Genomic DNA, 21,862 nt, shown 5'->3' with positions numbered 1-21,862 from the left:
AAATAATTGCTTCTGAAAAGAATTTGCAACTGGACAGAACAAGGAAATCAGTTGCAATGTTACACCCTCATCAGTTGTAAACCTTCTTAATAGATTGTGGAGATGTTCCACATGAGTCTGGATTTACTCCACTAATGTGACATTTCAAACCATTCAGAATTTGTCAAATTCTTAAATGCAGTCTTTAATTACGAAGCTTGTTTTCTGTAGGTTATTTTTAATGAGATAGTTGGGTCACTTAGAGATTAAAGTGGCAAATTCCCTCTTGATCCCATCCATCCCAAACATTTTTTTTCCTATTCTTGCTTTCCATCTGTAGAGCCCTGATGTATTGTCAAGGGTCAAAAGAATATATTATTTTAATATAGTACCTTTGTGTTTTGCAATAACTAGCGTTTATATATTATATATTCAATTATGCATATATTTTAATTTAATGTGTGTGCGGCGATGATGGTGAGGTAAGGGGTGATGAGGCAAGGATGGTAAGACAAGCGGTGATGAGATAAGGTGAGGTATGGTGAGACAAGGCAGGTTGAGTGTTGGTAATGTGAGATGTATGGATGTGAGGAGAGTTAAAGTAAGGAGAGGTGTGGTGAGGGGAGATGGGGTGAATCCCCTTGTGTTGCTTGGTTTGAGAAGAGGAGATAGTACCAGTGAACTTGATGGTGAAATAGACAATAAAAACTCAGTTTTCATTTAGATTTGCTAAATGAACAATGGCTGCAGACTTGCGATAAACTAACACCCATGCATTTCTGGGGATGTTGCAAAAGTCTGGGGAACACCTTATTGTGGTGGTCAAGTCTGGGGCCTATTTAAGGTTTTGCACACCCTAATAAGAGGTATCCGACCAGAAGCAGTGTGGAGCCATTTGTGTTTGTTTGGGCTGAGGTCAAATTAACGCTTTATAACTTTTAATAATTGGTGTGTGGATTAATTCCTTCTACCAATAGGGTAAGCGTCGAGAAATTACTCTGGAAAAAGAAAAGTGAATTTTATTTAATCATGAAATTCTCCCTCTCCCTTCTTTGTCTGTTCGGTGATGTGGGAGCTGCCCAAAGCCGGGATCTAGTGAGGTCAGGAGAGACACAGAGGCAGACACCCCACCCCGACACTGAATACTCTGCAAAGAGAGGCTGAAAAGAACCCCTGTAAAACACTTTTTTTTTGTCTATTTCTTTTATTCTTTCATCCATAAGTGATGTAGCAATTGCACTTACATTTACTGTGGAGAGATTGCAATTTTTAGTTGGATGCAATGTGAGCAGGGAAGGAAATAAAGCTTTCTGTTGCATTTGCAGAATTTGTGCAGAAATTACAAAAAGTCTTGCAAAATCGAGGCTTTCCTGCCAATCGAGATGATTGATGGGAGCTAATCTGCAACATTCTGCAGAGCTTGCAGATTGACTGCTGCAGGAAGTTTTTTCTAATGCCTAAATGAATTTGTTGGCTAAGGTGCAGAATAATAGAAACCAATCAAAGGCGGTTGGGAACCTGTACTGCAATAAAGCTGGAAAACGTTCAAATGTTTAGGGCGGTGGTGAAGATCGTGGGCCACAGAGAATTCCCTGTACTGATGCCTATTGCTATTGCTGCCAATCACCTGGCCTAACTATGTATGGTGTAATTTCAATAATGGATACTCTTTGTATCTGAAAATGGCTGTTCACACAATGTGAATCTCTGGGTGTGTGAATTTGTTTATAGTGTAGAAGCTGCTGCCCACAAGACAACCACACTCCTAGCTAGCAAGCAGTGTAACCTGACGTCAAGGAATATCTGAGAAGACCAGACCAATTGCTAACCGTACCGGCAGAAACCATTACCCCCGCCTGGAAAGCGATCTGCCAATCGACTACCAACAGGGTTCCTACTTACTGTTAGGTGAACAGAGGCATGTGGAGTAAGGGAACTTGCCTGAGGGTTTGCCCCGCCAGGAATCGAACTCTGGTCCTCACTTGTGAGGTGAGTGCGCTAACCACTACACTACAGGACTCCAATTTGTCAACAGGACAGGGTCCCATTTGTCCACTTCGACACTATCAAAGTCACAGAGAAAATTTTCAGGAACATGAAACGAATATTTGGGGTAATTTGGCAGTTAAACACTACAGAGCTTATTTGGAAGGCCCACACCTCATCGTCCTAATGGACCATAGTGTTCTTCAATGTATTAGGACGGTTGAGTCAGTGGTGCCTTTGCTTGACTCAGGTGTATGATCTGAGTTTGACTTTTGGGTCATACATCATATACAGACCAGAAAAGGAGAATGTCGTTCCTAATGCCCTCTTTCCCTAATTCCACCAACCATCAAATTCAACTTGTGGAATAGTTCCAGAATAGATAATACTGAGGATTTAGAAAGTGAAGGCTTCAACCTGGATTGCTTTGAAAATGAGGACATGTCATACCAGGAGGGTGAAAATATGGGAAGTAAAATCAGGAAAGACTCTCTGCTTCACACTTGGGAAATGAATCAGCAGAAGAGGAAGAGAGCTCTCGGGACATTCTAAGAATTCATGGAAAGAGATTTAGAATAGCCTTGTCTTTTTGCTAAGAATGACTGGAGTTCATCCCTGTAGGAACAAGACCTTCCTTAGGCCACACCACTCAACTAAAGTGGAGGAAATGACTATGGTTTAAGGCAGGTGTCTCTAACCGGTCGATTGCTGCTAGGTGCTGTCTCAGAGATGGTCAATAAAATGAGAAGAAAGGACGATATTTACCTCAATTTAAACAAAGTTTATATTTTAGTTAGAGTTGCATGAAATATTTCATGCGCCTGTGATTTGTTTTCAATTGGACTAAATAACTGTGACATTCTAATGCTTCTTCCTCTTGTCTTTTTGATCATGTGCAATATCGCCACCTAGCAGTGATCGATCGGATGGAGACCCCTGGTTTAAGGTGTTGTCATTCTGAGATTCACTGAGGCATGTGGTAGGAATAAATGGACACACTCTTACCATACAGGGAGACTTGATAAGGTGGCAGAAGGGTTTGTGGCATGAATTGTTGGAATGAAATGTACATGGTCTCCAAATTTCAATTACAGTTAACTCATGATAACTCAACCCTGGCTTAACTTGTCACTACCACTTAAGTCATCAAGTGAATATCCCAACTGCATTGGAGTGATGAGTTTATTGTATTCGATTTGTGGGGGGGGGATGGAGGGGTAGGTGTATCTCATATTGCTTTTATCACCTGATCAGGATGTCTGAGGGTAAAGTGGGGGGAGAGAATCTGTAATGTCCCCTGTATTAATGGTAATAAGGGTAGAGTCTGAGAATGGCTCATTTGTGGTAGTTGAGTCTGGGGATATTTAATGTTTTGCACATGCTCAGTAGAATGTGTCTGGAAGCAACATGGGATCTTCTCAAACTTGTTCGGGCTGAGGAAAAATAAATTGTAGCTTTTATTTGGTGCGTGGATTAATTCCTTAAACCAAGAGGTAAATAACAAGAACCGTTCCCTTAATTAGGATAAAAGTAATAACTGCACGACAGATAGACTGGCAGGGTGGGCTGAGATGTAGTATTTATCACTTAATGATAAAATAGCAAAGTGGTGTGAGAACAGGGACAGGATTGCCTCTCAATTGGTAAGGTTTTAAATGGAACAGAGGTACCTTCGTGTACAGATACTTAGGTCATTGGCTGTGGCAAGGAAAAAAGGTAACCAGGAAACAGAGGTTGTCTATCTATGATTAACATGCCAGACATTGTAATTTTCATACTTGTGATTCTAGAATCACTTATTGTTTTCTTTATATTGGTAGCAGAGAGGGGACGAGGGTATTAGGAATGTCCAGAGCTAGGAGAGAAGCAGGTGGATGGGACACCAACCACGCCAGCTCTTATTACATTGGAGGAGTTGATACGATCTGCGTTCCTTCAGATTATCTCACTTCCTGACCCTGGAACAGGTTCAACCGTTGATGACATTTGAGACTGGTAAACACATGCTCACCCATATGCTCCCAAGCCTGTGCACCCAGTATACCCCATGTGAGTTGCAACTTAATCCTGGAATTTAGAAATAAATGAGGAGCTACAGAAATATATCATTTTAAAGTCCCTTCACTTCAATGCTGTTTAATTGCTGGTGAAGTGATCAGGCAGACGCTGAAAATAGTGAAATAAAATTGACTAGGTCGTAATCTAAAGGGATTTCCATCCCATCAATGTCACTACACGTAAGGACAAGTAGCATTTCAGCCATTGTTTCTTCAAAGGTCTCCAATGGAAAGATCTCCAATAGAAGCCTGATTCACTAATGAGAACTATGCACGCAAGGTGGCGGAAATGTGGAATTTTCCGCCACAAACTGGATCTTAGACAGAAACGGTCTAATTTTGACGAAAAGTGCTTGAGAAAGAGGAATATTATATGGTTGGAGGCTCGCATGAAAAAATAGCACAGACTGGATGGACAGTTCGGCCAGTTTCGTCTCATTCACGTTCTGGGATTTCATTATTTTGTTTGATGATTTTAGTATTCCCAGATCCGAATATTGAAAACTCAATATTCACTGAGCATGGGTGATGTTCAGACAGTAAAACTGCTGTTTGTGGCATTCGTATTCCTTATTTGTTGAAAAATGTCGGATGTTTCAATTTTCATCCTTATGATTCCGGGGTCTCTTTTTGTCAGCTGCAGAGGTATCCAGCGAAGATGGGGAATATGCCAGGAGTATTTGGAACTGGAAGAACAGGAGGAATGGTTGGTTCCATTACGTCAGAGGGGCTGACACCATGAGCCCACCCCGAGTCACTCCAGACTACATTTCTTAAGAAGATGAGGCCTACGACATCCGGTCCTGCCCAAGGGCTTGGAGAGCCAGAATTGTTTGAGAAGTTTCAATGGGAGATGGCTAGATACCCAGACAGAAAGTGTGGAAAAGACAGGGAAATGAGATTTGCTTGGTGGCACTTTTGCCTCCGAGTTAGAAAGTTGTGGGTTCAACCCCCAATTAGGATTTGGAACTCTCATAGTCAAGGCTGATACTCCAATACGGTGTTAGGAGTGTGCTTCATAGTCAGAGATGTTAAACCATCCTATAGTATGGATTGGGCCGTCAAAGGGTTGCAGTGGAAACATTGCTGACCCACAGCAGAATTCAGTATGGGCTGACACTCCAACCAAGTTCCAGGAGAGCACTGCATTGTCAAACGTGCTGTCATTACGATGAGACATTAACACTCGGTCCCGTCTGCCTGTTCAGGTATACGTGTATGTATTCAAAATGCTATTTGAAAAGAGTTTCTTCCTGTATGCTGGCCAATAATCCTCCAGATGCTTAGCGTTCATTAACATTGTGGTTTTGTGGGACCTCACTGTATGCAAAACAATTGGAGTTTTGCTTTCAAAAGCAGTCACTATACTACAGCATTTTGTCGTAAAGGGCTTTAGAGATGAATTGATGTATTACGAAGGTATAAAGATATAAAGGTATAATTCTAAGAATTATTTGTCAATATAAGTCCCTGCAGAGTTTTTCAGTGATGCTGATGCTCTTATTTGGTGATACCCATCCTTCCTTCCGCACCTTTCAACCTGTCACCCCCTCCTCTGTCTTTACCACTGTAACCTCGGAGTCCTGTAGCTCAGCAGTTTGAGCACTCGCCTTGCTAGACACCTGGGTTCAATTCCTGGCAGGTCAGGGCAAAACCTTGGTCAAGTTTCCTTACTCCACATGCCTAATAATAAAAACCTCCAAAAAACAAAACAATAATAAACAAAACAATAATAAATTGGTCATTTTCAATCCGGGACTGTTTGTGGGACACTGCTGTGCGCAATTGGCTGCCGCGTTTTGCCCACAAATATACAGTCAACTCACTTTACAGCATATTCTGTGAAGCGCTTTGAGAAGTCTCGAAGACGTGAAAAGCACTATATCAAATGCAAGGATTATTATTATTATTTTATAACCTCCATGAAGCCCACCACCTGCTCTCTAGACCCCATCCCCACCCCTCTCCTTAAATCTCAGCGCCACCTTCTTGCCCCACTACTCACCGACATCATTAACCTCTCTTTGTCATCTGGCACTGTTCCTTCCCCCCTCAAAACAACCACTATCACCCCCACCTTGAAGAAACCTTCCCTTGATCCATCACAGCTATCCAGCTATCGGCCCATCTCAAATCTCCCCTTACTATCCAAGGTCCTTGAGAGAGCCGTTGCCTCCCAGTTTCGCTCTTTCCTCTCCTCTCACTCCCTCCATGAACCCCTCCAATCGGGTTTCAATGCTGCCCACAGCACGGAAACTGCTCTCAAGGTCACAAACGACATCCTGACCTTGTGTGACCAGGGATCCCTCTGCTTCCTCGTCCTCCTCGACCTCTCCGCTGCTTTTGACACCGTGGACCATTGAATTCTCCTCCACCTCCTCTCCTCCCACCTTAACCTTCAAAGTTCTGTCTTTGACTGGTTCAGGTCCTACCTTTCACACCGCCTCCACTTTGTCGCGGCAAACAGCTTCTCCTTCAGCCCCGCATTGTCTCGTGCGATGTTCCTCAGGGCTCTGTCCTCGGTCCCCTCCTCTTCACCCTCTACATGCTCCCCATTGGTGACGTCATCCGCAGACATGGGGTAAATTTCCACATGTGTGCGGATGACACCCAACTCTACCTCTCTGCTTCCACCCTGAACTCCAGGACTACTGACGTCCTGACCGACTGCCTGTCTGACATCAAGTCCTGGACGAAGGCCAACTGTCTCCAACTCAACGTCAGCAAGACCGAGGCCCTCTTGATTGGCTCGCGCCAGCGCCTCCGCACCTCAGGCACTGGCAGCATCAGCCTCCACGGCTGCACACTCAACATCACTAAACCAGTCAGGAACCTGGGTATCTTGTTTGATCCTGAACTGTCCTTTCTCCTCTACATCCGCACCATGACCGGCACTGCCTACCACCATCTCCGCAACACTGCCAGACTCCACAACTTGTTTATGTGCTGGATTGTGGTAAGTTTGATGTTGTAATTGCCATGACTGCCACTGCCTCACCCCTGAGGCTGCCAAAATCCTCACTTATGCATTCGTCACATCAAGGCTCAATTACAGGAACTCCCTCCTCATCGGCCTTCCCAACTCTTCCCTTCACAAGCTGCAGATCATCCAAAACTCTGCAGCTCGTGTACTCTCACTCACCAGGCTCCGCGACCCCATCACTCCCACCCTCGCCCGACTCCACTGGCTCCGCATCTCCCAGAGGATCGAGTGCAAGATCCTCATCCTCACCTTTAAGGCCATCCATGGACTTGCCCCCTCCTACCTCTCTGACCTGCTGATTCCATACCAGCCTGCCCGCTCCCTCCGTTCAGCGGGCTCCGGCCTGCTCCATGTCTCCTGCCCGACCTGCCCTACCATCGGAGGCCGGGATTTCAGCCTCTCTGTCCGCACACTCTGGAATTCCATCCCTTGGTCCCTTTGCCTCGCCTCCTCCCTTGCCGCCTTCAAGGACGGTCTCAAGACCCTTCTCTTCGATCATGCCTTTGGTCACCCTCCCACTTCTCTGCCTTCCCTCACCCCTACACCACCCCTCCCCCATGCTCGGGCCCCGACACCCGACTGTCCAGCGCTTTGGGATGTCCTCCCGACATGAAAGGCGCTCTATAAATGTAATTTTGTTGTTCTTTGCACTTAGTTTTAAGGTGGAAAGGAGTGAAGAGAAGACAGACCAGGGCTGACACTGCTGCCAGAGTGAGTCCTAAAGTGTGTGGGTGAAAATGTTGAGTGTTCTTATCATTGGCAACTTCCTACTGTTTCTTCTCTTAAGTCTGAATAATGAATCAGAGTCCAATGGTTGGGAAAGAACAAGAGGAACAGCCTAGGACACCGTTTGTCAGTATCTGTTGTAGGTTTAGGGTACGCAAATACCCGAATGAGAATCAAGAAATGTATTAATTTAAAAATGCTCACAAAATAATCAGGTGATAATACTTTACTGCTGTGACCTGCTGACCCCATGTCAACCTGTCCGTTCCCTCCGATCGGGAGCCGATATCTCTGCTCCACATCTCCCACCCAGCCCGCCCCACTATTGGTGGTTGGGCCTTCAGCCTCTCTGCCCCGCCCTTTGAAACGCCATTCCACATTCCCTTCGCCTCCCTCCCTTGCCCCCTTTCAAGGCACGTCTCAAAACCCTCCTATTCGATTGAGCCTTCAACCACCTTCCTACCCTCCCTCCACTCACCCTGATCCCAACCCCCGGGTCCAAATCTCTGACTGTCCAGCGCCTTGCGACATCCTCCTAACGTGAAAGGTGCTTTACAATTGTAATTTTGTATTGTATTGTGCCATTTAACTAACATGTTATCTTCTTGGGTTTTGTTTAAATTTGTAAATGTCATAAATACTGTAAAGTGATTTTTTTTTGTCAGCAAATGCTCTTTATTACTGAATTCAAATCAACAGCAACAATACATTGCAAGCTGTGAATACTGCACATGGAGACAGACAGATTGGCAGAGGGGCAGACATGCCCATGGTTAATGCCAAGATGGAGAATCGGAACATTAAAGCCTCTTAAATGGTAAGGATTTTAAATCAACTAAATAGAAAGTACTGCAGCATTTAAATTCATTAACGCACATCAGATAGAATTTCCGTTTAAACAAATAGTCCGGTTCATAGGACGAGACTATTGATGGGTTAAATCAATAGTTCATTTTATCACTATACTCCGTGACTTTGCCTGGCTCCGCAACTGCCTTACCTCTCAGGCTGCCAAAACCGTCATCCATGCATTTATCAGATCTAGGCTCGACTACGCCATCTCCCTGCTTGTCGGCCTTTCCAACTCTTCCCTACACAAGTTGCAGGTCGTTCAGAACTCTGCAGCTCATGTCCTCTCCCACAACAGGCTCTGTGATCCCATCAACCTCAACCCTCGCCCGGCTCCCCACCCCTCAGAGGAGAGTTCAAAATCCTCGTCTTCAAGGCCCTCCATGGCCTTGCCGTTTCCTTCCTCAGTACCTGCAAGTTGTTGTTGACCATTCTCTGATTCTATTTAATCTCGCGAGTGTCAAGAGGCAGAAAAAGTTGCTCTAATACGTTACTAATTTCCTGATTCTCATATTGAGGAATCAATGTTAACATTTTCCTGGATACCAAGTAGGTTAACCTGTGAATAATGCACATGGAGACAGACACATTGACAGGGTGGGCAGACAGGCCCATGTTTAATGCCAAGATAGAGAATCGGGACACTGAAGCCTCTTAAATGGCAAGGATTTTAAATGGAATGGAAAAATAGAGGTGTGCAGATATTCAGGTTATTAAATATGGCAGCACAGACCAAAAAGAGCAAGGAAACACAGGCTGTATATGAACTTGTGGTTAATTAATGTGACAGAGTTGCAATTTTCATCTTTATGATCATAGGATCTCTTAACTTTCTTTCTGTCAGCAGCAGATATCCTTAGTGGTGATAGGATCTGTCAGGATTATCTGGAGCTGGCCAGGACAGGGGAGAAACTCCTCTTTCTTTTCGAATAGTGCCATGGGATCTTTAATATCAACTTGATGCTTATGATCTCGACTGAATGATATACTAGGGCTCTGTACAGAATCCTTTAATACTAAATTATTATATTACTACAGGTCAGTTGTATTAAAATCTGTCAAGCTCTAAACTAGAGTCTGGGTTCATGAGCACACACTCATACATCCAATACTGGATTCCACCTTGATTGGTATGCAGAGAGATAAGCACCTGTTGTTCTGGAACCCGTTTAAAATTTATACCACTAAAAATCTACTGCTTTTTAAACAAATCTACTGCAATCTCTTAAGGATGGCAAGAGTGCATGCTATGATTTCAAGCTGAAACAAGAATGAGTGCATTAAATTAAACATATTAGGTATTTAACATTTTTAATGTGAAATAGAATGGTTGCAGTACCATAATTATCTGATTTTCAGACACATTTCAGGAAAGAATTCTTTACCTTTGTTATTTGGTTATTACAATGTTTTTAGTCGCCAAAATTGCTTAAAATATATACTGTGGAAAACTTGCTTTTTACTTCTAAGAGCTTTTTTTCCTAAGAAGGATGTTAAATCTATGGCTTTTTTGCTGAACATTTACAGCTTTTTTCTAGGTACATGCAAGACTCGAGAGGGACTAGCTCCAAGTCAAGATTGTTTTTTAATTTACTAACACTAGTTAAGTGCTACTAGTTTGTGTCATTAGTTTGACCGGCGAGGCAAAGGTTTCTGCTGTTTCAGGCACGGAACCGCCATTTCAAAATCCCCGCCTGAAAATAGGTCGAATCTCTCTGCCGGACATCACTTCCTGGCGCCTTTGTCAAACCCGCCAGGATAGGGTAAGTATAGTGTATATTCTACTATCCTTCTGCTACCTTGTCCTCCCTCCCCTCCCGGTCTCTGGCACTTAAACCATTTCTCCTCTCCCCCCACCGCGCTTTCTCCCATAGCCCTAAGGCTGATGCTGCCCTGCTGATAGCTCGCTCCCGGTCTCCTTGTGCATGTTTTGGCTGCCGCTCTGACTCAAGCCGCTCTCCCTGAAAATGTTTCCACCCCCCACAATCCACTACTCCCACCCTGTCCTTCTCTTCCACTGTCCCCCTCACCTTCTCTCTTCTCTCCTGGACTCTACCATTCCTCCCTCTGCTCCAGCCTGGGCATCCAGGCCCATCGCGGCTCCCGGCATTGGTTGTCCCAGAGCAGCCACACCAACTGTCCCATCGCTCATTCTCTCCACACCAACCGCCTCCGAAAGGCAAACACCCCTTCCCCCTCCCTCATCCATACTCTCTCCAACTTTCCCTGCTCCTCAAACTCCATGGTCACTTCTCCCCAAATTCTCTCTGTGCCACTTTCCCCATCACTGCCCCCCACCAGGAAACCTATCCACATTTCCCTCAAAAATATCCGCTCCCTCTCCAACAAAGCCCTTACTATCCATGCCCTCATCCTGGATGAGCACATTGATATTCTTGGGCTTACAGAAACCTGGCTCTCCCCCGGTGACCCCATCCCCCTCATTGAAGCCTCCCCTCCTGGCTACACTTTTCACCACACCCACCCCAAACAACGTGGCGGTGGGGTGGCCCTCATCTCCCAAACTTCCCTTGGTTTATCCTTCTATTCCTCTGGCTGTTTCTCCTCCTTTGAAAACTTCATCCTATACCATTCCTTCTCTCTCTCTCATGCAAAATCCTCCATTTCACCACCCCCCAGCCCCTAAAACCTCCTGGCTCCTTCCTCACTAATATCTCCTCTCTCCTCTCATCCCTGTCCCTCTGCACTGAACACCTGCTCATAATGGGTGATTTCAACCCCCACCTAAACTCCCCCTGCACCACCTCCTCAGATTTCACTGCCCTCCTCTCCTCCCTAAATCTCACCCTCCACAGCAACTCGCCGACCCACAACCATGGCCACTCGGTCAACCTCGTCATCAGACATGGCCTTGACATTTACCACCTGTCAATCACAGACAAGGCCATCTTGGACCACTTCCTCATCTCCCTCTCCTCCCACATCCCTCTCCCTCCACATTTTTTTCCACCCCTGGAAAAAGCTTCCCCGAGTCCCTCACAAATGCCCTCTCTTCCTCGGACCTCCTCTCCCTCCACCCGCAGCAATCCTGATGCAGCCGTCAAACTGCTGAATGACCGTCTCTCCACGACCTTTATTTTCCTGGCTCCCCTGAAATCCAGGGTTGTTTCCAAACCCACCCGCTCCCCCTGGTGCAACAGTCATCTCTGCTCACTTAAAACCCAAACCTAGACACTCGAGCGCTGATGGCAGAAATATGGCCTCATGATTCACTGCCAGCTGTGGCTCGAGCACCTCCACACATACCGCCTCTCCCTATCACAGGCCAAAGCTGACTTTTACTCCAAAGTCATCCTGGAGGCAAACAACAATCCAAAGACGCTGTTTTCCACCGCCCATCACCTCCTCCGTGCATCCCCCTCAAACCCCCTCCATCCTCATGTCAAACGTCAAGTGTGAAGAGGTCCTAGACTTTTTTACCTCAAAAATTGAAAACATCCACTTGGCTGCATTGTCCTCCCCCCACATGTCCCCTTCCAGCCCACCCAGATCATCCACCTTCTCCCTCCACCCGGGTGAAGTCCACCACCTGCTACCTTGTCCCCCTCCCCACCCAGCTGCTGGTCACTCAATTTCCCCTTCTCGCCCCCCTGCTGGCCGACATGATCAACCAGTCTCTCTGCTCAGGCTCTGTTCCACTCCCCCTGAAAACCGCTGTCATCACACCCCTCCTCAAAAACACCACCCTCGATCCCTCTAATCTCTCACACTACCATCCCATCTCCAACCTGCCCTTCCTTGCCAAAGTCCTGGAATGCATTGTTGCAGGTCAACTTCAGTCACACCTCTCCCTCCTCGAGGCCCTGCAGTCTGGTTATCGCTCTGCCCACAACACAGAGACAGCACTTGTTAAAGTCACAATTGGCATTCTCTCTATCTGTGACCAGGGCTCCCTCTGCCTCCTTGTCCTCCTGGATCTCTCTGCCATGTTCGACACAGTCAACCACGCCATCCTCCTCCACCGCCTCTCCTCCCTCATCCACCTTCGTGGGACATCACTTGCATGGTTCAAGTCCTACTTAATCAACTGCCTCCATTTCATCTCAGCAAATGGTTTCTCCTCCTGCCCCCCACCCGGTCACCTGTGGGGTACCCCAGGGCTCCATCCTTGGCCCTCTTCTTTTCCCAATCTATATGCTCCCTCTGGGCAATGTCATCCGCAGACACGGGGTAAACATGGAAGCATGTATGCGGATTACACACAAATCTATTTTGCCTCCTCCAGTACCAACTCCAGGTCCGCCGATGTTCTATCAGCTTGTCTGGCAGACATCAAGGCCTGGATCAGTAAACTTTCTGCAACTGAATATGGACAAGACGGAAGCCATACTCCTTGGCTCCCATCAACATCTTCATTCCTGTGGATCTAAACTCCTCAACCTCCCTGGGCTCTCCCTCAGGCTCACCGAACCAGTGCACAACCTAGGCATCCGGTTCGATTCCCAACTGTCCTTCCTCCCCCACATCCGGGTCCCTGACCAGGATTGCCTTCCTCCACTTCCACCACATTGCCCGCCCCTGACCGTACTTTACCTCAAATGCAGCCAAAACCCTTGTGCAAGCGCTTGTGACCTCCCGCTTGGATTACTCCAACGCACTCCTCGCTGGTCTCCTCAGCTCCACCATTCCCAAGATCCAGCTCATTCAAAACTTTGCCGCCCACATACTGACCCGGACCAAACTCCGTACCCATATCTCACCAGTTCTGGTCAGGCTCCACTGGCTCCCCATCACCGAACGGATCAACTTCAAGATCCTCACACATGTGTTCACTCCTGGCACCTCCCTACCTCTCCAACCTCCTCACTCCTCAATCCACCACCTGGCGCTTCCGCCCGACTGGCACTGGCCGCCTGCTTGTCCCTCGCACCCTCCGCCCCACCATTGGAGGTCGCGCTTTCAGCTCTATGCCCCAAACCTCTGGAACACTCTACCTCAATCCCTTCACCTTACCCCTCTCCCCTCTTTCAAGTCCTGGCTGAAAACTTTCCTCTTCGACTGTGCTTATGGCCACCTCATCCTCCCCCTGGCTCGGAGTCAGGCTCCGCCAGTGTTAAGCGCTCTGAGACACTACCTTGCATGGAAGGCACTATATAAGCGCAAGTTGCTGTTGGTAGTGCGATAAGGCACTGCCGAAAGCATCTCTTCTAAGATTTGTACTGAGCTGGGGGTGGGTGTAGAGGGGTGGGTGGGAGGGAATGTGGTCATTTTCTTGATTGCCATCATACCATTTCAGTGATCCATCAACTAGTATTCCCAAACCTTCTCCAGTGGTCTATAGACTAAGACATATATTCCCATGGTTTATCTCTTCGCACTGCATTTTCCACATTAATGACAGTTGCTATTTGTCAGGCCAATTTTCTAAATCGATCCCTCTATTTAATCAGCTGTTCCTTATTATGTGGAATCCTGTAGCTCGCCTCATAAGCGAGAGACCTGGGTTTGATTCTCAGCAGGGCGAAACATTGGACAAGTTTCCTTACTCCACACGTTCAGTTTACCTAGCAGTAAATTGGAACTTGATTGTTAGTCGATTGGCGGATCGCTTTTCCGGGGATAATAATTACTTCAAAAACAAAAAGTTTGGTCACTCAATCCACGACTGTCTGTGGAACACTGCTGTGCACAATTGGCTGCCGCATTTCGCCCACAAAATATACAGTCAATTCACTTTACAGTATATTCTGTGAAGTACTTTGAGACATCTCGAAGACGTGATAATCGTTGAAGACGAAGGCCCTATATCAAATGCAAGAATTATTATTATTATGTCAATTGCATGAGCAAAGTCAATTGAGAATATCTGTCATTGTGTTGCTCTAAATAGTGAAATTCCACAAGAGTCGGGATTTGCATTTGCAGAGATGAACTGAAAACAGAGGCCACCTGGTACACTTTGCGTTACTAAACTTCCCGGGTTACACAAAGAGGTGAGAACTGTCGCAATACCCAACTCTATCTCTCTGCTTCCACCCTCGACTCCAGGACCACTGCTGTCCTGACTGATTGTCCATCAGACATACAACTCCTGGATAAGAGCCAATTTCTTAGTTGAATGTCGACAAGCCAGAGGCGCTTCTGCTTGGCTCCTGTCAGCACTTCCTCACCTCAGGCGCTGACAACATCACTATTCATGGATGCTCTCTCCATCTCAATGAGCCAGTAGGGAACCTTTGTGTCTTGCTCGACCCTCAACTGTGTCTTTTAAACCTCACATCTGTGCCATTACCCATTCTGCCTTCCATCATCTCCGCAACGTAGCCTGCCTCTGCCACTATCTGTCCATCATCCATGTATTCATAACATCCAAGCTTGACTACACTAACTCCCTGCTCGCTGGACTTCCCAACTCTTCCCTCCACAAACTGCAGATTATTCAGAACTCTACAACTTGTGTCCTCTCCTGCACTAAGCTTCGAGAGCTGATCATCCCCAACCTTGCCCGGCTTTACTGGCTCCCCATCCCCCAAAGGATTGAGTTCAAGTTCCTTGTCTTCACCTTTAAAGCCCTCCACGTTCTTGCTCACTACCTCTGTGACCCATTAAAATTTCACCAACATGGCAGCTGGTTCTGCTCTGTCGGCACCGGTCTACTCCATGGCCCTTGCTCTGCCTGCTGCACTATCGTAGGTTGAGCCTTCAACCTTTCCGCCCCACCCTCTGGAACTCCATACCAGAGCCCCTCTGCCTCATCCCCCACTTGCCTTCTTAAAGGCCCATCTGAAGACCTTTATTGACCTCCATCCCCCTTGCCATCCACCCCTCTCTGATCTCAACCCTAAGCTCAGTTGCAAACTCCTCATTGTCCAGAGTCTTGGGATGTCCTCCTGACGTCAAATGTGCTATATAAATATAATCTGTTGTTGATTCTAGAAAGGAAAGGATTTGTGTATGTGTAGGCATTCTTTTATATTAAAGGCTGCTTCATCCCTTCACTCTCTTTCTTACCAGGATCCATTGACACTTAGATCCCAAGAAGAATAACTTTTAAGGATCTGTTTCGGTTACCCCTGTTTTATATCTTCATCTACTATAAAAAGTGTTATTTGTTTGTGTATGCTTTGACAGCATCAACCAGTCTGTGTGCAGTTAGTAGCTTGATGCCTGCATTTGGGAAAATTCAGAAAACCTGCCGATGCTTCGGAAAGAAATGCGCACGCGCAGATATTTCAGGGTGGTTCCTTTAAATACCTTGATATTGAAAGATATTATTTTATTTAAGGAACTAAAACCCCTGGGCCCACTATGTCTGGCGTTAGCTACAACAACGACTCGCTCCCTCCATACAGGGTAGCGTCTCAGAGCGCTTAACAGCGGAAGAGCCTGACTCCTAGCCGGAGATGGGGGGCAGGTGACCGTAAGCGTGGTTGAAAAGGAAGCTTTTCACAATAAGACACAATTTGTCGGGCCAGAAGAAGGATGTTTAGACCCGGGGGGCGAGGCTACTGCAGTGGGAAGGCGTTTCAGTGGTAAAGTATCGCTGGATACTTTCCAGAAGGGACACGGCTTCAGCCCATGAAAGGAGCAAAGTATATGGGGCTCGAGTTCACTGATGACATCAAAGGTACATGCATGACTGATACTGAGGAGTAGCCCTCTAGGACAGGAATTGTTTTTTGTTGCGTAGCTGCTAGCTTGTTTTTAGTTAAGTGTGTTTAGTGTTTGTTATTTTCTGGAGTCGTTTTTATCCAATTTGTTGGGAAAGTATTGTTATTAATATCTAGGGTTGTGTGTTTCATGGAACAGCAGTACGATTGCGTTGAGTTTTGGCAGTATCTGTCATTGTGGTAACTCTCACTAGTGAAGTACAACTTAAATTAAGGAACTTGCACTCATAGCGAGTGATCGAACACAGAGGCCATCTCATACACTCTGCGAGGGTGGACGATATACATATCGAGGGTATACAAAAGGGGTCAGAACTGTCGCACTTGGCGCCCAATGTGGGACTTGAGATCATTAAAGCAGGCCAACGGACCAAGGTTTGATACACAGCAGTAACCCGGTTTGCGGTCACCTCGATAATCCAGCCACCTCACAATTGCGGGCATATTTTCAGTCTCTTTCATGGTCAATGTTAAAAGGTCTGTCAGCTTCAGTAAACCGGGCATCTCACTATTCAGGACAATGGTCATTGATCACAGCAGCTACAATGCCCTCCTCCACTTCAAACACAGTTCAAACACCTCTCTCCGCTACTAACCTGTACACAGCGCACTAGGGCTTCTCATGCTCTTTCCTTTGTGGGCCGATTGGGCTCTGGTTACGCATGCGCGACACAAAGAGTGTTGGGATTGCAGAAGCGGCGCTAGCGGGAAATCGACTTTATCTGGTACTCCTGCAGCCAACTCTTGGTAAATGCCATAAGCATGCCACCACTGAAGGAGCTGTCATTACGTGAGAGTGGACTTAATCAAAAAGTTATACAGTTCGCTGTGATCTATGGCATTGGCAGAACACAAGTTGAATGCATTCTCAAAATGAAGGCTGAATATATAACAGCTTTTGAAGAAAGTCAACAGCCTGATAGCAAACGTGTGTGTTTGAACTTTCAGTATGAGGACATTGATAAACTGACATGAGAGTGGTTCCATAGTTCCCATGGTCTCAACAATCCTGTTTCTGGTCCTATGATACAGGAGAAAGCATTCAGCTTTGCAGTATCACTTGGCCAGACTGGTTTTAAGGCCTCAAATGGCTGGCTTGGCCGTTTCAAGCCCAGGCACAACATTAGGCCTGAAACTGTGTTTGGAGAAAAGGGTGATGTTAAGCTTGCTATTGTCAACAATTAAAAGGAGAAACACCCTGAGATTACAGCTGGCTATGCACCCAAGGACATATTTAACATGGATGAATCTGGTGTTGCTTTTAGGGCTCTCCCTGACAGGAGCCTTTCAGTTCATGGTGATGGCTACACTGGTGGGAAGAAATCTAAAGACCACATCACCATGTCTTTGACAGTCAATATGGAGAGTGATTTTGACAGGACAGTTGTGATTGGGAAGGCTGCCAAGCCCCTTGCCTTTAGGAATTTGAACATCGAGACTCAGCTTCCCCTGACATGGTACAGTAATAAAAAGGCATGTATGACCAGTGCCATTTTTACCGAGTGGCTTCAGACCTTCAATAGAAAGATGTGGGCACAGGGCAGGTACATGCTGCTGTTTCTGAACAATGCCTCAGCTCAGCCTCACAGCATTTCTACTTTAACCAATGTCAAGTTAGTGTTTTCCCCTTTGTAGGGCGCAGTTACAAAGGGGGTTTTGTTCCCCTCCTCCATAAGAGGAGCCATTAGCGAATAATAAACAACAGGTGCTTATTCAGGGATTGGGAGGGGAATTGAGCAGCATGTTCGAAAAAACAATCAGCACTTACGATGTGGAGCAATTTGCCGTGATAAAAATGAATGTGGCGGTAAACTCCAAAGAATTCTCGGTGGATGTTATATTTGAGTGCGATTTATTGCACGAGACAGACCATCAAACCGTGAAGGTGCACGTACAGCCTTAAGGTCGGTGTGAAATCTGCGGAGTGCAAGCAGCACCAATGTACAAATGAGAATATGACTGCCATGGAGGTGGTGTTAAGCAAATTAAAATCTAGTATGGCAGACCACTAAAATTGTCTTTTGACTCAATATATGCCCCAATATAACAAGAACCAATATAAATGTGCACATGTGCCTGGATGGTACCTGTCTTCGGCTCTACCAACAAATACGCAGCAATATTGGGCTGATTTGTTTGAAAAACTGAGCAACCCTGATGACAGGCCGGTATCCCATGCCCAGATGTCTGGGAGGAGATCCGGACCTGTCCAAGAGCTGTATCTGTTTCCGCACACGATCCGGATGGAATCACCGTCCAGACCTTCAAAATCTGCCTTGCCGATACTTGAGTAAAATGTTCAATCTCTGGTTAATTTACTCATATTTACCGTTGCCCTTCAGGTTAAATTGTACTACCCTAATCCTAAAGCTTTCTTCCCAGACTGAACCTGCTCAATTCAGACCCATTACTATCTCCTCAATAATCATAAGAGTGTTCCATAACATTTTGGCAAAACGATGTTCAGAACTCATCCAATTCAACTATGCTCAAAGAGCATTTTGCTCGGGTGACGGGACATTAAGACATCGTACTTCAAAGCTATTGTCTCTGCATATTGCCTCTCTGGATGCACAAAAGTCATTTGACTCCGTAAACCATGGCACGATATTTCGAGCCATGGAAGCGAGAGGTCTACCGAAGACCCTGCTAAATCATATTTCAAAAAACTTGGAACATATAGATTTAACATTAAACCCTACCAAGTCACAAACAGTAACGGGACGAACGCTATCTTGTTGATGCTACCGAAAAAATTACTGGTACAGAACTTACTGCTGACTTCACTATCGGCAATAAATCAATTTAAATATCTTGGAATTAATTTCCATCATAAGGGGAAGGGGGAATCCGTTGGGTCAATTCTAGATCGAACGGCGTCCTGATCCAACACGGGGACCCAGACCCCCTACCCAAGCCGCGGGGAGCCAGAGTGGGAGTCACCGCCGCAGCCATGGCGGTCATCGCTGACTCTCCTGGTCAACAACCAACCAGAGACCAGCTGCCGCATGACGTCGCACCCGCCCGCCACCTTTGAATCTCTCAGCCTGGACTCACTGGGACTATAACATTGTCCCCTCTCCCTGTGATGACGCTTGCCAGTGGGCTAACCATACCTCGCTGACCCCCCCACCCACCCCGTTCACTCTCTTAGTCTTGGAGGGCGCATTTTGGCTGCTGCCACCGACCTGAGCTGCTTCTCCATAATGCCCCCATCCCTGTCCTCTACCCTCATTTACTCCCACTCGGTCCTCCTCTCCCACCGCCCTCCCTGACTCCTATCCCTGCTCGACCGTCCCACTGCCTCCCTCTGCTCCAGCCTGTGAATCCTCCATCAGGTCCACTGGTGGGAGTTGCCGCTGGTTGTCCAACAGCAGCTACTCTGACGCCCTATCACCCATTCTCGCCGCAAGACCCATTGCTTCGTGACTCCAAGGGCCAACCTCTCCTCCCCCATCCACATCCCCACCCTCCCTGTCAGTCCTCTCCCTTCCCCTCCTCGCCCCACACATTCCACCACCAACTGTCCCCTCCGCATCAGCCTGCAAAACGTCTGTTCCCTCTTCAACAAAACACTCACCATCCAAGACCTCATCATCGATGAAAACATCGACATTCACGCCCTCACCAAAACAGGGGTCACTCCAGGCGGCACCTTCCCCCTGATAGAGGCCACACCACCTGGCTACACCTTCCACCTCATCCCACGACCTAACCGCCGTGGTGGCGGTGTGGCTCTCATCTCCTGGTCCCCGCTCAGCCTATCCCCTTACTCCTCTGGAACTTACCCCTCCTTTGATCACCTTACCCTCTATCACCCCTCCAACCTTTCGCTCAAAATTCTCGTTATCTACCACCCCCAAGCCCTGCCACACCTTCATCCCCGACATCTCCATCCTCCTATCTTCCTTCTCCCTCTGCTCCGAATCCCTCCTCAATGCCGGTCTGCTTCACGTTCCCCACCTCACTCACCTCACTATTGTGCCTTCTGCCATTCTGCCCTACCCTCTGGAACTCCATCCCACAATCCCTCCGTCTCGCTCCCTCCTTTGCCACCTACAAGACCCATCTCAAGACCCTCCTCTTCGACCGTGCTATCGATCCTGCTTTCCCCCCTGCCCTCCACCCTCCCCGACCCCGAGCTCAGGTCCGTAACTCTGTCTGTTCAATGCCTTGGGACGTTCTCCTGACGTGAAAGGCGCTATACAAATGTAATTTTGTTGTTGCTGTTGATGGGATTAAGCAATTGACTCCTCAGCGACAGACTAGGTCTAACCTCATTCTACTTGTATCACGGAAAACATCTGATCACTCCTATCACACAGACACCAGCTAGCATAAGTACGTCACAACTGGAGGATTTCCAAGCATCTCTGGATTGTATGATGAATGACTATAATGTAGGACATCAGACAAATAATGAGTGTGAGTATCACAAGGGGGATTTTGATGTATGGAAAAGTCACTATAAAGCTGGGATTTTGAGATATAGATTTCACAAACCTAGTGAGTTTGTGAAAGTAATACATCCCCCAAAATACAGATTTTGAGAGGCAAAAATATCACCTGGCAGATCATCCAGAATTCTGCAGCCCGTGTCTTCTCCCGCACTAAGCTCCACGACCCTATCATCCCCATCCTTGACCAACTCCTTGGCTTCCCATCAAACAGAAGTCAAGTGGATAAGAATGCCTGAAAACAGTCCACAGATGGGCAGAGCAAGCCTAAATCGCCTTGTGATGGAGAGAGAGAGAAAAGATGCAACACGATGTGCCTTGAAGACTTTTCCCATCGGAAGCCCTGGTTAGTGCCAACTGGAGAGAGATTCTTGTAAATGTTGGACCCAACTTCAGGGAAGCAGTTACAAAGTGGGAATTATCAAAAATGTTAACATTTCTTTTAATATATGAATTGTAATGTTGAACTTCTCATTATATAATTCTTAAAATATAGTTAAGATGTGATGAGACTTTAAGAACACATTACTGTCTTAAGATATTTGCTTTCTGGCGAACCTGACAGCGAACAAGTCAACTGCCAAAAAGAATAGCCAGATCCCTAGTGAAGGAGGATAGCCGGAGAGAAAGAGGAGAATTTATCAAAACTTCCTCCTCTAGGATTGATAAAAAAACATGTTGCTGTGAAGCAAATTAATTATCAAGAGGGGGAAATGTTAAGGTCAGCCCTGTTTTATATCTTCAACTCCTGTTAAAAGTGATATTTTGTTTTGTATGCTTTGAGAGCATCAACCAGTCTGTGTGCTGTTGATAACTTGATGCTGTTAGAATTTACACTTTTTGTATAATGTTAGAATCATAATAGATGTTGCGAACGGGTTAACTTTTAAGTTAAGTGTGGGGGGACAACTGGACTGAAACTCATGAGTTTACACCCAAGATCACGTGAGTGTCTCAAGGACAAGATGTGTACTACTGCCCTGCATGTACACGAGATAACGGACTGTCTCAAGGACAGTGTGTTTGTGTGTGTGAAGCACGTACACCCCTTGAGATGTTCACGTGAACCCAGTATGATTTCGACCGGGTGATCTAATGTCCGCACCATGATTGGATGAACATTGGTATAAGAGTTCCGATAACTTTGTGTATGGGGCCGTCCCGGGTCGCGGAGACAAGGATACAGAGATGGAA

The sequence above is a fragment of the Callorhinchus milii genome, unplaced genomic scaffold (assembly GCF_018977255.1).
Source record: "Callorhinchus milii isolate IMCB2004 unplaced genomic scaffold, IMCB_Cmil_1.0 Scaffold1, whole genome shotgun sequence".
NCBI lineage: Eukaryota > Metazoa > Chordata > Chondrichthyes > Chimaeriformes > Callorhinchidae > Callorhinchus > Callorhinchus milii.
This window is presented reverse-complemented; position numbering follows the sequence as displayed.